The 10,693-nt window shown below is 40.6% G+C and overlaps 9 non-coding genes across 9 annotated transcripts; all 9 read right to left on the bottom strand.

Moving 5' to 3' along the window:
* Positions 1 to 2,798: 2,798 nt before the first annotated feature.
* On the bottom strand, positions 2,799 to 2,910 carry LOC133539368 (U5 spliceosomal RNA). Its single transcript, XR_009803324.1, has one exon. It is a non-coding gene; the product is annotated as a U5 spliceosomal RNA (small nuclear RNA).
* Positions 2,911 to 3,947: 1,037 nt separating this feature from the next.
* On the bottom strand, positions 3,948 to 4,163 carry LOC133539258 (small nucleolar RNA U3). Its single transcript, XR_009803227.1, has one exon. It is a non-coding gene; the product is annotated as a small nucleolar RNA U3 (small nucleolar RNA).
* A 966-nt stretch (positions 4,164 to 5,129) lies between these two features.
* On the bottom strand, positions 5,130 to 5,344 carry LOC133539290 (small nucleolar RNA U3). Its single transcript, XR_009803256.1, has one exon. It is a non-coding gene; the product is annotated as a small nucleolar RNA U3 (small nucleolar RNA).
* Positions 5,345 to 5,947: 603 nt separating this feature from the next.
* Positions 5,948 to 6,061, bottom strand: LOC133539354 (U5 spliceosomal RNA). The gene has a single exon (XR_009803311.1). It is a non-coding gene; the product is annotated as a U5 spliceosomal RNA (small nuclear RNA).
* A 1,049-nt stretch (positions 6,062 to 7,110) lies between these two features.
* Positions 7,111 to 7,325, bottom strand: LOC133539265 (small nucleolar RNA U3). The gene has a single exon (XR_009803233.1). It is a non-coding gene; the product is annotated as a small nucleolar RNA U3 (small nucleolar RNA).
* Positions 7,326 to 7,934: 609 nt separating this feature from the next.
* Positions 7,935 to 8,048, bottom strand: LOC133539388 (U5 spliceosomal RNA). The gene has a single exon (XR_009803342.1). It is a non-coding gene; the product is annotated as a U5 spliceosomal RNA (small nuclear RNA).
* Positions 8,049 to 8,655: 607 nt separating this feature from the next.
* Positions 8,656 to 8,769, bottom strand: LOC133539376 (U5 spliceosomal RNA). The gene has a single exon (XR_009803331.1). It is a non-coding gene; the product is annotated as a U5 spliceosomal RNA (small nuclear RNA).
* Positions 8,770 to 9,189: 420 nt separating this feature from the next.
* On the bottom strand, positions 9,190 to 9,404 carry LOC133539264 (small nucleolar RNA U3). Its single transcript, XR_009803232.1, has one exon. It is a non-coding gene; the product is annotated as a small nucleolar RNA U3 (small nucleolar RNA).
* Positions 9,405 to 9,999: 595 nt separating this feature from the next.
* On the bottom strand, positions 10,000 to 10,113 carry LOC133539362 (U5 spliceosomal RNA). The gene has a single exon (XR_009803319.1). It is a non-coding gene; the product is annotated as a U5 spliceosomal RNA (small nuclear RNA).
* Positions 10,114 to 10,693: the final 580 nt, after the last annotated feature.

Raw genomic sequence — 10,693 nt, 5'->3', positions numbered from 1 at the left:
TGTGTCAACTCCCTAGTCAAGTCCAAAGTCAAAACTGAAAAGTTTCAAGTCAAGTCCCAAGTCCTGCATTTTGAGTTTCGAGTCATTTCAAGTCCTTTTAACCACAGACTAAATTGTTTACACAGATTGTGTATGCTATTAAAACGCTGTATGTATTTATTATTTAAAAAAATAGTGCTGACATTGCACTTCATAATAGCACTATTAATCAGTTATTTTAAACATGTAACTCCTTCCTTTACATTTGAAAAAGCAAGTGCAACTGTACTTATTTGCACAAAAGTGTTATCATTGTATTTCCATGGCATATTGCATTGGAACTAGTTCCACAGCAGTTTCCATCCTGTTCTTACCTTATCTCATTGATCTCATCTCACACTGCATATGTGTTTATGTGTGAGTACACATGAAAAAAATAAATTCATGAACATAACAATAAACCGAGTTGTACTTTTTAGATGTCAGGGCCCCATGGAATTTGTACGCATATTCTTAATATAGTATACATTTTAACCGACCTTTATTTGACTATGTTTGTCTCTTTGTAGGTGGCTAAAATACGCAATGCTGCTGACCGCCATCTAACGTTATGTTACTGTGTGCGATACATTCACTAACGAAAAATTATGTGTAGGTACCTCATGCAACCCTGCTTTAAAAAAATCACTTGACAAAAAGTATGAATAAGGTAGCGAACTGCAACAGATTGTAGTGTTTGCAATGATCCTTATAACCATAGACATCTTATAAGTAGACCCAGGATTGGCTGATGTGATGCGATCAATTTGGCCACCATCTTGAAGTGGTGATGAGAAGCTGGCGAGCAGCCTAAACTGACAGTTGAGAGGTAGAAAACAAAGATGCCGAGCTGGTGTTATAGCGTTTTCCTGCTCAAATGAGCGGACTGTTGAAAATAGGAATCGGGGGATTACTTTTCTCAAGTAAGATTTAACATTAACGTACTATTGGTTGTATTTTGTGAAAAGAATATCATCACAGAGTTGAGAAGGAGCAAAGATCTTCAATATTTGTATGTGAAAATCACAAAGAAATCTTCTGGGGGAGGATAACGCCCCACCTAAAACAAAATTCACCAGCCACCACTGATTAAGATGCATTCTCATTTTAGGCAACATAAGACAATACTCTCTTAACAGTATAACTGTAACCAGGAATAAGTCTTCAAGTAACAATATTCAAATACTAACATTGTTGGGTAAGACAGACTTTGGTTTTATTCTGAATCCAGTGAAACAGATTGGTTGTTTTAGCAGAGTATAAAGACTTTCAGGTATTTATATATGTTTAAGTATTTCCCAGACACTTTTATCCAAAGCAACATACATGAAAAATACATAATAAACAATTCCTGTTATCATGATCGTTTACGGGAAGAATGTAATAGAAAATATCAATACAAAGTGTCAAGACAGAATAAACTCTCAGCTGTTGCAGCAACAGAGATAAAGTCTATTGGTCCGTAAGATATATAGATATCTAATGTATTCATACATTGTTTATGTAGGATATACACATGTGTATATAACCTAATCATATTGTTTCTTCAACTTAAAAATAGCTGGCCGTTTTTCCCCCTTCTCTGGGATTATTTTCCCAGTTTTGATCTCGGACGTCTGGTCACTTATAGCAGTGGTTCTCATTTGGGGTTACGCGTACCCCTGGGGGTACTTGAAGGTATGCCAAGGGGTACGTAAGATTTTTTTTTTTAAATATTCTAAAAATAGCAACAATTCAAAAATCCTTTATAAATACATTTATTGAATAATACTTCAACAAAATATGAATGTGAAAAGAAATGCAACAATGCAATATTCCATGTTGACAGCTAGATTGTTTGTGGACATGTTCCATAAATATTGATGTTAAAAATTTATTTTTTTGTGAATAAATGTTTAGAATTAAGTTGATGAAACCAGATGGATCTCTATTACAATCCCCAAAGAGGGCACTTTGAGTTGATATTACTTCTTTGTGTAGAAATCTTTATTTATAATTGAATCAGTTGTTTATTCTTCAACAAGTTTTTTGTTATTTTTATATCTTTTTTTCCAAATATTTCAAGAAAGACCACTACACATGAGCAATATTTTGCACTGTTATACAATTTAATAAATCAGAAACTGATGACAAAGTGCTTCATTTTATTAATTTATCTCTTCTTTTCAACCAAAAATGCTTTGCTCTGATTAGGGGGTTCTTAAATTAAAGACATTTTCACAGGGGTTGAGAATCACTGACTTGTGGCATATAAGAATATTCTATTAATGTTAAGCAAACTATGAACACGCCAAAACATGTGTTCTTTATCATAGTTACACGTATGACGAAAAAGCGCGTGAAAATCAGTGGTATTCAGTGAGATAAAATGAATTAAATGCGCTGACAGTTCATTGCTCCTGCCAAAATAATTGCACTGAGTGGAGTGGATCACCACTCCAAGATGGTGGCCGCGCGTCTCGTCTCGTCAGCGCCAGTAGGCAGTACCTCACCATGCTGGGTCTACTTACAAGATGTCTATAGTTCTAACGTTAGTAGTGAGTTTACAGCCTGACTGATTTAACTACACAGCAAATAAAAGTTACGTTACTCAGCCAATAAATGTTAACTTACATTCAAAACTTACCCTTTGTGCAGCTTCAAATGTCGAACGAAATTGGAAGTTGTTGCGTCTCTGTCTGTAATCTTCGAACCGCATGTCTTGCATACGGCAACTCGTTTTTTGTTGACCAAGTCGTAGTTTCAATACCCGGACGAAACTATTTTTAGCATAATTTTTCCTCCCTACTTCAGAGGGCTTTTAAAAATTGTAATTTTATTCTTGTTGTTTCTCCCCACGGAAATCTTTAGTAAAAGGCGAAAGATTTATGCGATCTAAAGAGAAACAAGAGTGATCTACAGGCTGAATGTACTTTGGCCGACCCCATTCCCGGCCACACCGAGGTAACACACGGTTTCAAGGTGACACTTTAGTTAACCAACAACTGAAGGAATCCAGTCACATTCACAGGCAATGCTGCAGAACCTTGCAAATGTCCACAGAGTTTCGTCAAGTATCATCTATCGTATCCTCGCTCATCCATGCGGACTGGACACTGGCCGAGAGTGGAGTCGGCTGTCTTGGTTGCCTTGTTGGGTCTGCTTCTGTCTCTGGCCATCCTCCCTCCTCCCCAGCGGACGATGGCGTGGAACACCGCAGAGGCCACCACAGTGGATATGTTTATTTTACTTTTTATTCATAGCTGTATGTAGAAGTGTCTGGTTGTATCTGCTGCTTTAATGTCTTTAATGTCCTCTGTGTTCTTTGATGTTTGATGTTTCCCTCTTACACACATGGAAGAGGGATGTGTATTATGGCTATGAGTTGTTGTTTTTTTATTTATTTTTTTTTTTTTTCCCCTTGGCCTCAGTCTGCACCCCCACTCCAGGGCCTAGGCTAAGACCGATTTTTTAATTTTATTTTAATCTTCTATTTTTTTCTTCCCCCCCTTGTTTACCTGTATGTCATCTTTTTCGTAAGGGGCGCTGGAAGCCGGCAGACCCGTCAGCGATCCTGTTCTGTCTCCCTGTAATGTTTGTCTGATCTTGAATGGGATTGTGCTGAAAATTGTAATTTTCCTGAAGGAACTCTCCTGACGGAATAAATAAAGTACTATCTAATCTAATCTAATCTAATCTCGCTTTAGTTTATTGGGCACAACAGGTTCTGGTACTAAGCCAAATACAATATGCATCAGTTTAATTAGTTTTTCTTCTATTTCCAAATTTACAAGTTACGGGTGTTTAAGTGCCATGAGGTTGTACGATTTATTGCCACTGTTCATTGGAAAGCTCATCTCCTCGCATTCAACAAAGAATGTTTTAACCACTGAATAACATTTTTACAAGTAGACCCGCATCTTTGGGGACTTTGTTATTAAATGTAGGTAACCACTCTGACCATATTCCTTCCATCAAAAGCCTCATTAAGAAGCAAAGAACAATCATCAATGACAAAGAAGACATGACAGAATCATTAGTCTATGTCAGCTTCATGTTCAGGAAGAAACATCTAATCTCATCATCATGGTTAGCAAGACCTTACACTTTGGAAACACATTTCTCAAGACATGTTCTTTAGAAATGATCCCTGAAAGTATAGTCTTGACATTCTCACAATTGCTGAGAGGAAATCATCTGCAAGACTACTGTTTTCACTCACAGGGTGCATTTTGTTGATGTACAACACATTATGGTTTCAAGTTTTTAAAAACCAGGACAGTTGAAATACATTGACTTTCCCTCGATGAAATCAAGATGATTGTCTCTCCATCCATCCATTTTTTACCGCCTTGTCCCTTTTGAGGGCGCGGGGGGTGTTGGAACCTATCTCAGCTGCATTCGGGCGGGAGGCGGCGTACACCCTGGACAAGTCGCGACCTCATCACAGGGCCAACACTGATAAACCGACAACAATCACACTCACATTCACACATTAGGGATAATTTAGAGTTGCCAATCAACCTATTCACAAGTTTATGTGAAGTGAAGTATATTTATATAGCGCTTTTTCTCAAGTGACTCAAAGCGCTTTACATAGTGACACCCAATATCTAAGTTACATTTAAACCAGTGTGGGTGGCACTGGGAGCAGGTGGGTAAAGTGTCTTGCCCAAGGACACAACGGCAGTGACTAGGATGGCACAAGTGGGAATCGAACCTGCAACCCTCAAGTTGCTGGCACAGCCACTCTACCAACCGAGCTATGCCGGTTTCAAGGTGACACTTTAGTTAACCAACAACTGAAGGAATCCAGTCACATTCACAGGCAATGCTGCAGAACCTTGCAAATGTCCACAGAGTTTCGTCAAGTATCATCTCGCTTTAGTTTAATGGGCACAACCGGTTCTGCTACTAAGCCAAATACAATACGCATCAGTTTAATTAGTTTTTCTTCTATTTCCAAATTTAAAAGTTACGGGTGTTTAAGTGCCATGCGGTTGTACGATTTGTTGCCACTGTTCATTGGAAAGCTCATCTCCTCGCATTCAACAGAGAATGTTTTAACCACTGAGTAACATTTTAGCAATTAGCCCCACATCTTTGGAGACTTTGTTATTAAGATGTAGGTAACCACTCTGACCATATTCCTTCCATCAAAGCCTCATTAAGAAGCAAAGAACAATCATCAATGACAAAGAAGACATGACAGAATCATTAGTCTATGTCAGCTTCATGTTCAGGAAGAAACATCTAATCTCATCATCATGGTTAGCAGGACCTTACACTTTGGAAACACATTTCTCAAGACAAGTTCTTTAGAAATGATCCCTGAAGGTATAGTCTTGACATTCTCACAATTGCTGAGAGAACATCATCTGCAAGACTACTTTTTTCACTCACAGGGTGCATTTTGTTGATGTACAACACATTATGGTTTCAAATTTTTAAAAACCAAGACAGTTGAAATACATTGACTTTCCCTCGATGAAATCAAGAGGATTGTCCCTCCATCCATCCATTTTTTACCGCTTTGTCCCTTTTGGGGTCGCGGGGGGTGCTGGAGCCTATCTCAGCTGCATTCGGCCAGAAGGCGATGTACAGCCTGGCCAAGTCGCCAGCTCATCACAGGGCCAACACAGATAGACAGACAAGATTCACACTCACATTCATTTATAACGGACAATTTAGTGTTGCCAATTAACCTATCCCCAGGTGCATGTCTTTGGAAGTGGAATGAAGAGGATTGTAACAATTTCTAAAAAAAACGCACTGGTCAATTGACCAGGGACCTGAATATTGGCAGCGAACTTCAAAGTTTTGAATCAGACCAGAACCATAGATCTGCATGTTTGCCACTGCCTGTAAATTTTTGGTATGAATTGCAAACATACACTATTCATTGCAAGATTCCATTATGTTCATTGTTATGGTTTTAACAAGAGAGAGAAGCCCTGCTTCAGAGGGCATTTAAAAATTGTAATTATACTCTTGTTGTTTCTCCCCACGGAAAGCTTTAGTAAAAGGCGAAAGATTTATGCGATCTGAAGAGAAACAAGAGTGATCTACAGGATGAATGTACTTTGGCCGACCCCATTCCCGGCCACAACGAGGTAACACACGGTTTCAAGGTGACACTTTAGTTAACCAACAACTGAAGGAATCCAGTCACATTCACAGGCAATGCTGCAGAACCTTACAAAAGTCCACAGAGTTTCGTCAACTATCATCTCGCTTTAGTTTAATGGCCACAACAGGTTCTGGTACTAAGCCAAATACAATACCATCCATCCATACATCCATCCATCCATCCATCATCTTCCACTTATCCGAGGTCGGGTAGCGGGGGCAGCAGCCTAAGCAGGGAAGCCCAGACTTCCTTCTCCCCAGCCACTTCGTCTAGCTCTTCCCGGGGGATCCCGAGGCATTCCCAGGCCAGCCGGGTGACATAGTCTTCCCAACGTGTCCTGGGTCTTCCCCGTGGCCTCCTATCAGCTGGACGTGCCCTAAACACCTCCCTAGGGAGGCGTTCGGATGGCATCCTGACCAGATGCCCGAACCACCTCATCTGGCTCCTCTCGATGTGGAGGAACAGCGGCTTTACGTTGAGTTCCTCCCGGATGGCAGAGCTTCTCACCCTATCTCTAAGGGAGAGCCCCGCCACCCGGCGGAAGAAACTCGTTTCGGCCGCTTGTACCCGTGATCTTATCCTTTCGGTCATGACCCAGAGCTCATGACCATAGGTGAGGATGAGAATGTAGATCGCCCAGTAAATTGAGAGCTTTGCCTTCCAGCTCAGCTCCTTCTTCACCACAACGGATCGATACAACGTCCGCATTACTGAAGACGCCGCACCGATCCGCCTGTCGATCTCACGATCCACTCTTCCCTCACTCGTGAACAAGACTCAATACGCATCAGTTTAATTAGTTTTTCTTCTATTTCCAAATTTACAAGTTACGGGTGTTTAAGTGCCATGCGGTTGTACGATTTGTTGCCACTGTTCATTGGAAAGCTCATCTCCTCGCATTCAACAGAGAATGTTTTAACCACTGAGTAACATTTTAGCAATTAGCCCCACATCTTTGGAGACTTTGTTATTAAATGTAGGTAACCACTCTGACCATATTCCTTCCATCAAAGCCTCATTAAGAAGCAAAGAACAATCATCAATGACAAAGAAGACATGACAGAATCATTAGTCTATGTCAGCTTCATGTTCAGGAAGAAACATCTAATCTCATCATCATGGTTAGCAAGACCTCACACTTTGGAAACACATTTCTCAAGACAAGTTCTTTAGAAATGATCCCTGAAAGTATAGTCTTGACATTCTCACAATTGCTGAGAGGAAATCATCTGCAAGACTACTTTTTACACTCACAGGGTGCATTTTGTTGATGTACAACACATTATGGTTTCAAATTTTTAAAAACCAAGACAGATGAAATACATCGACTTTCCCTCGATGAAATCAAGAGGATTGTCCCTCCATCCATCCATTTTTTACCGCTTTGTCCCTTTTGGGGTCGCGGGGGGTGCTGGAGCCTATCTCAGCTGCATTCGGCCAGAAGGCGATGTACAGCCTGGCCAAGTCGCCAGCTCATCACAGGGCCAACACAGATATACGGACAAGATTCACACTCACATTCATTTATAACGGACAATTTAGTGTTGCCAATTAACCTATCCCCAGGTGCATGTCTTTGGAAGTCGAATGAAGAGGATTGTAACAATTTCTAAAAAAAACGCACTGGTCAATTGACCAGGGACCTGAATATTGGCAGCGAAATTCAAAGTTTTGAATCAGACCAGAACCATACATTGCTGCATGTTTGCAACTGGCTGTAATTTTTGGTATCATTGCAAACATACACTAACTATTGCAAGATTCAATTATGTTCATTGTTATTGATATTGTTTTAACAAGAGGGAGAAGCCCTGCTTCAGAGGACTTTTAAAAATTGTAATTGTACTCTTGTTGTTTCTCCCCACGGAAATCTTTAGTAAAAGGCGAACGATTTATGCGATTTGAAGAGAACCAAGAGTGAGCTACAGGCTGAATGTACTTTGGCCGACCCCATTCCCGGCCACACCGAGGTAACACACGGTTTCAAGGTGACACTTTAGTTAACCAACAACTGAAGGAATCCAGTCACATTCACAGGCAATGCTGCAGAACCTTACAAAAGTCCACAGAGTTTCGTCAACTATCCTCTCCATTCATCCATTTTCTACAGCTTTGTCCCTTTCGAGGGCGCGGGGGTGCTGGAACCTATCTCAGCTGCATTCGGGTGGGAGGCGGCGTACACCCTGGACAAGTCGCGGCCTCATCACAGGGCCAACACAGATAAACAGACAAGATTCACACTCACATTCATTTATAACGGACAATTTAGTGTTGCCAATTAACCTATCCCCAGGTGCATGTCTTCGGAAGTGGAATGAAGAGGATTGTAACAATTTCTAAAAAAAGCACACTGGTCAATTGACCAGGGACCTGAATATTGGCAGCAAAATTCAAAGTTCTGAATCAGACCAGAACCATACATTACTGCATGTTTACCACTGCCTGTAATTTTTGGTATCATTGCAAACATACACTATTCATTGCAAGATTCCATTATGTTCATTGTTATTGTTTTAACAAGAGAAAGAAGCCCTGCTTCAGAGAGCTTTTAAAAATTGTAATTTTGCTCTTGTTGTTTCTCCCCACAGAAATCTTTAGTAAAAGGCGAAAGATTTATGCGATCTGAAGAGAAACAAGAGTGATCTACAGGTTGAATGTAAATTTGGCCGACCCCATTCCCGGCCACACCGAGGTAACACACGGTTTTTAAGGTGACACTAGTTAACCAACAACTGAAGGAATCCAGTCACATTCACAGGCAATGCTGCAGAACCTTACAAAAGTCCACAGAGTTTCGTCAAGTATCATCTCGCTTTAGTTTATTGGGCACAACGGGTTCTGGTATTAAGCCAAATACAAGACGCATCAGTTTAATTAGTTTTTCTTTTATTTCCAAATTTAAAGGTTACGGGTGTTTAAGTGCCATGCGGTTGTACGATTTGTTGCCACTGTTCATTGGAAAGCTCATCTCCTCGCATTCAACAGAGAATGTTTTAACCACTGAGTAACATTTTAGCAATTAGCCCCACATCTTTGGAGACTTTGTTATTAAGATGTAGGTAACCACTCTGACCATATTCCTTCCATCAAAGCCTCATTAAGAAGCAAAGAACAATCATCAATGACAAAGAAGACATGACAGAATCATTAGTCTATGTCAGCTTCATGTTCAGGAAGAAACATCTAATCTCATCATCATGGTTAGCAAGACCTTACACTTTGGAAACACATTTCTCAAGACAAGTTCTTTAGAAATGATCCCTGAAAGTATAGTCTTGACATTCTCACAATTGCTGAGAGGAAATCAACTGCAAGACTACTTTTTTCACTCACAGAGTGCATTTTGTTGATGTACAACACATTATGGTTTCAAATTTTTCAAAACCAAGACAGTTGATTGACTTTCCCTCGATGAAATCAAGAGGATTGTCCCTCCATTCATCCATTTTTTACCGCTTTGTCCCTTTTGGGGTCGCGGGGGGTGCTGGAGCCTATCTCAGCTGCATTCAACCAGAAGGCGATGTACAGCCTGGCCAAGTCGCCAGCTCATCACAGGGCCAACACAGATAGACAGACAAGATTCACACACATTCATTTATAACGGACAATTTAGTGTTGCCAATTAACCTATCCCCAGGTGCATGTCTTTGGAAGTGGAATGAAGAGGATTGTAACAATTTCTACAAAAAACGCACTGGTCAATTGACCGGGGACCTGAATAATGGCAGCGAAATCCAAAGTTTTGAATCAGACCAGGACTATACATTAGTGCATGTTCGCCACTGGCTGTAATTTTTGGTATTATTGCAAACATACGCCTAACATTGCAAGATTCCATTATGTTCATTGTTATTGTTTTAACAAGAGAGACAAGCCCTGCTTCAGAGAGCATTTAAAAATTGTAATTGTACTCTTGTGGTTTCTCCCCACGGAAATCTTTAGTAAAAGGCGAAAGATTTATGCGACTTGAAGAGAAACAAGGGTAAACTACTCACTGAATGTAAATTTGGCCGACCCCATTCCCGGCCACACCGAGGTAACACACGGTTTCAAGGTGACACTTTAGTTAACCAACAACTGAAGGAATCCAGTCACATTCACAGGCAATGCTGCAGAACCTTACAAAAGTCCACAGAGTTTCGTCAAGTATCATCTCCATTCATCCATTTTCTACCACTTTGTCCCTTTCGGGGGCGCGAGGGGTGCTGGAACCTATCTCAGCTGCATTCGGCCAGAAGGCGATGTACAGCCTGGCCAAGTCGCGAGCTCATCACAGGGCCAACACAGATAGACAGACAAGATTCACACTCACATTCATTTATAACGGACAATTTAGTGTTGCCAATTAACCTATCCCCAGGTGCATGTCTTTGGAAGTGGAATGAAGAGGATTGTAACAATTTCTAAAAAGAACACACTGGTCAATTGACCAGAGACCTGAATATTGGCCGGGAAATTCGAAGTTAAGAATCAGACCAGAACCATACATTACTGCATGTTTGCCACTGGCTGTAATTTTTGGTACCATTGCAAACACACAGGATTCGATCATGTTCATTGTTATTT

This window comes from Nerophis ophidion, linkage group LG20, assembly GCF_033978795.1.
Source record: "Nerophis ophidion isolate RoL-2023_Sa linkage group LG20, RoL_Noph_v1.0, whole genome shotgun sequence".
NCBI classification, from domain to species: Eukaryota; Metazoa; Chordata; class Actinopteri; order Syngnathiformes; family Syngnathidae; genus Nerophis; species Nerophis ophidion.
Note: the sequence above shows the minus strand (reverse complement) of the source record. Positions and strands in the feature narration are given on the sequence as shown.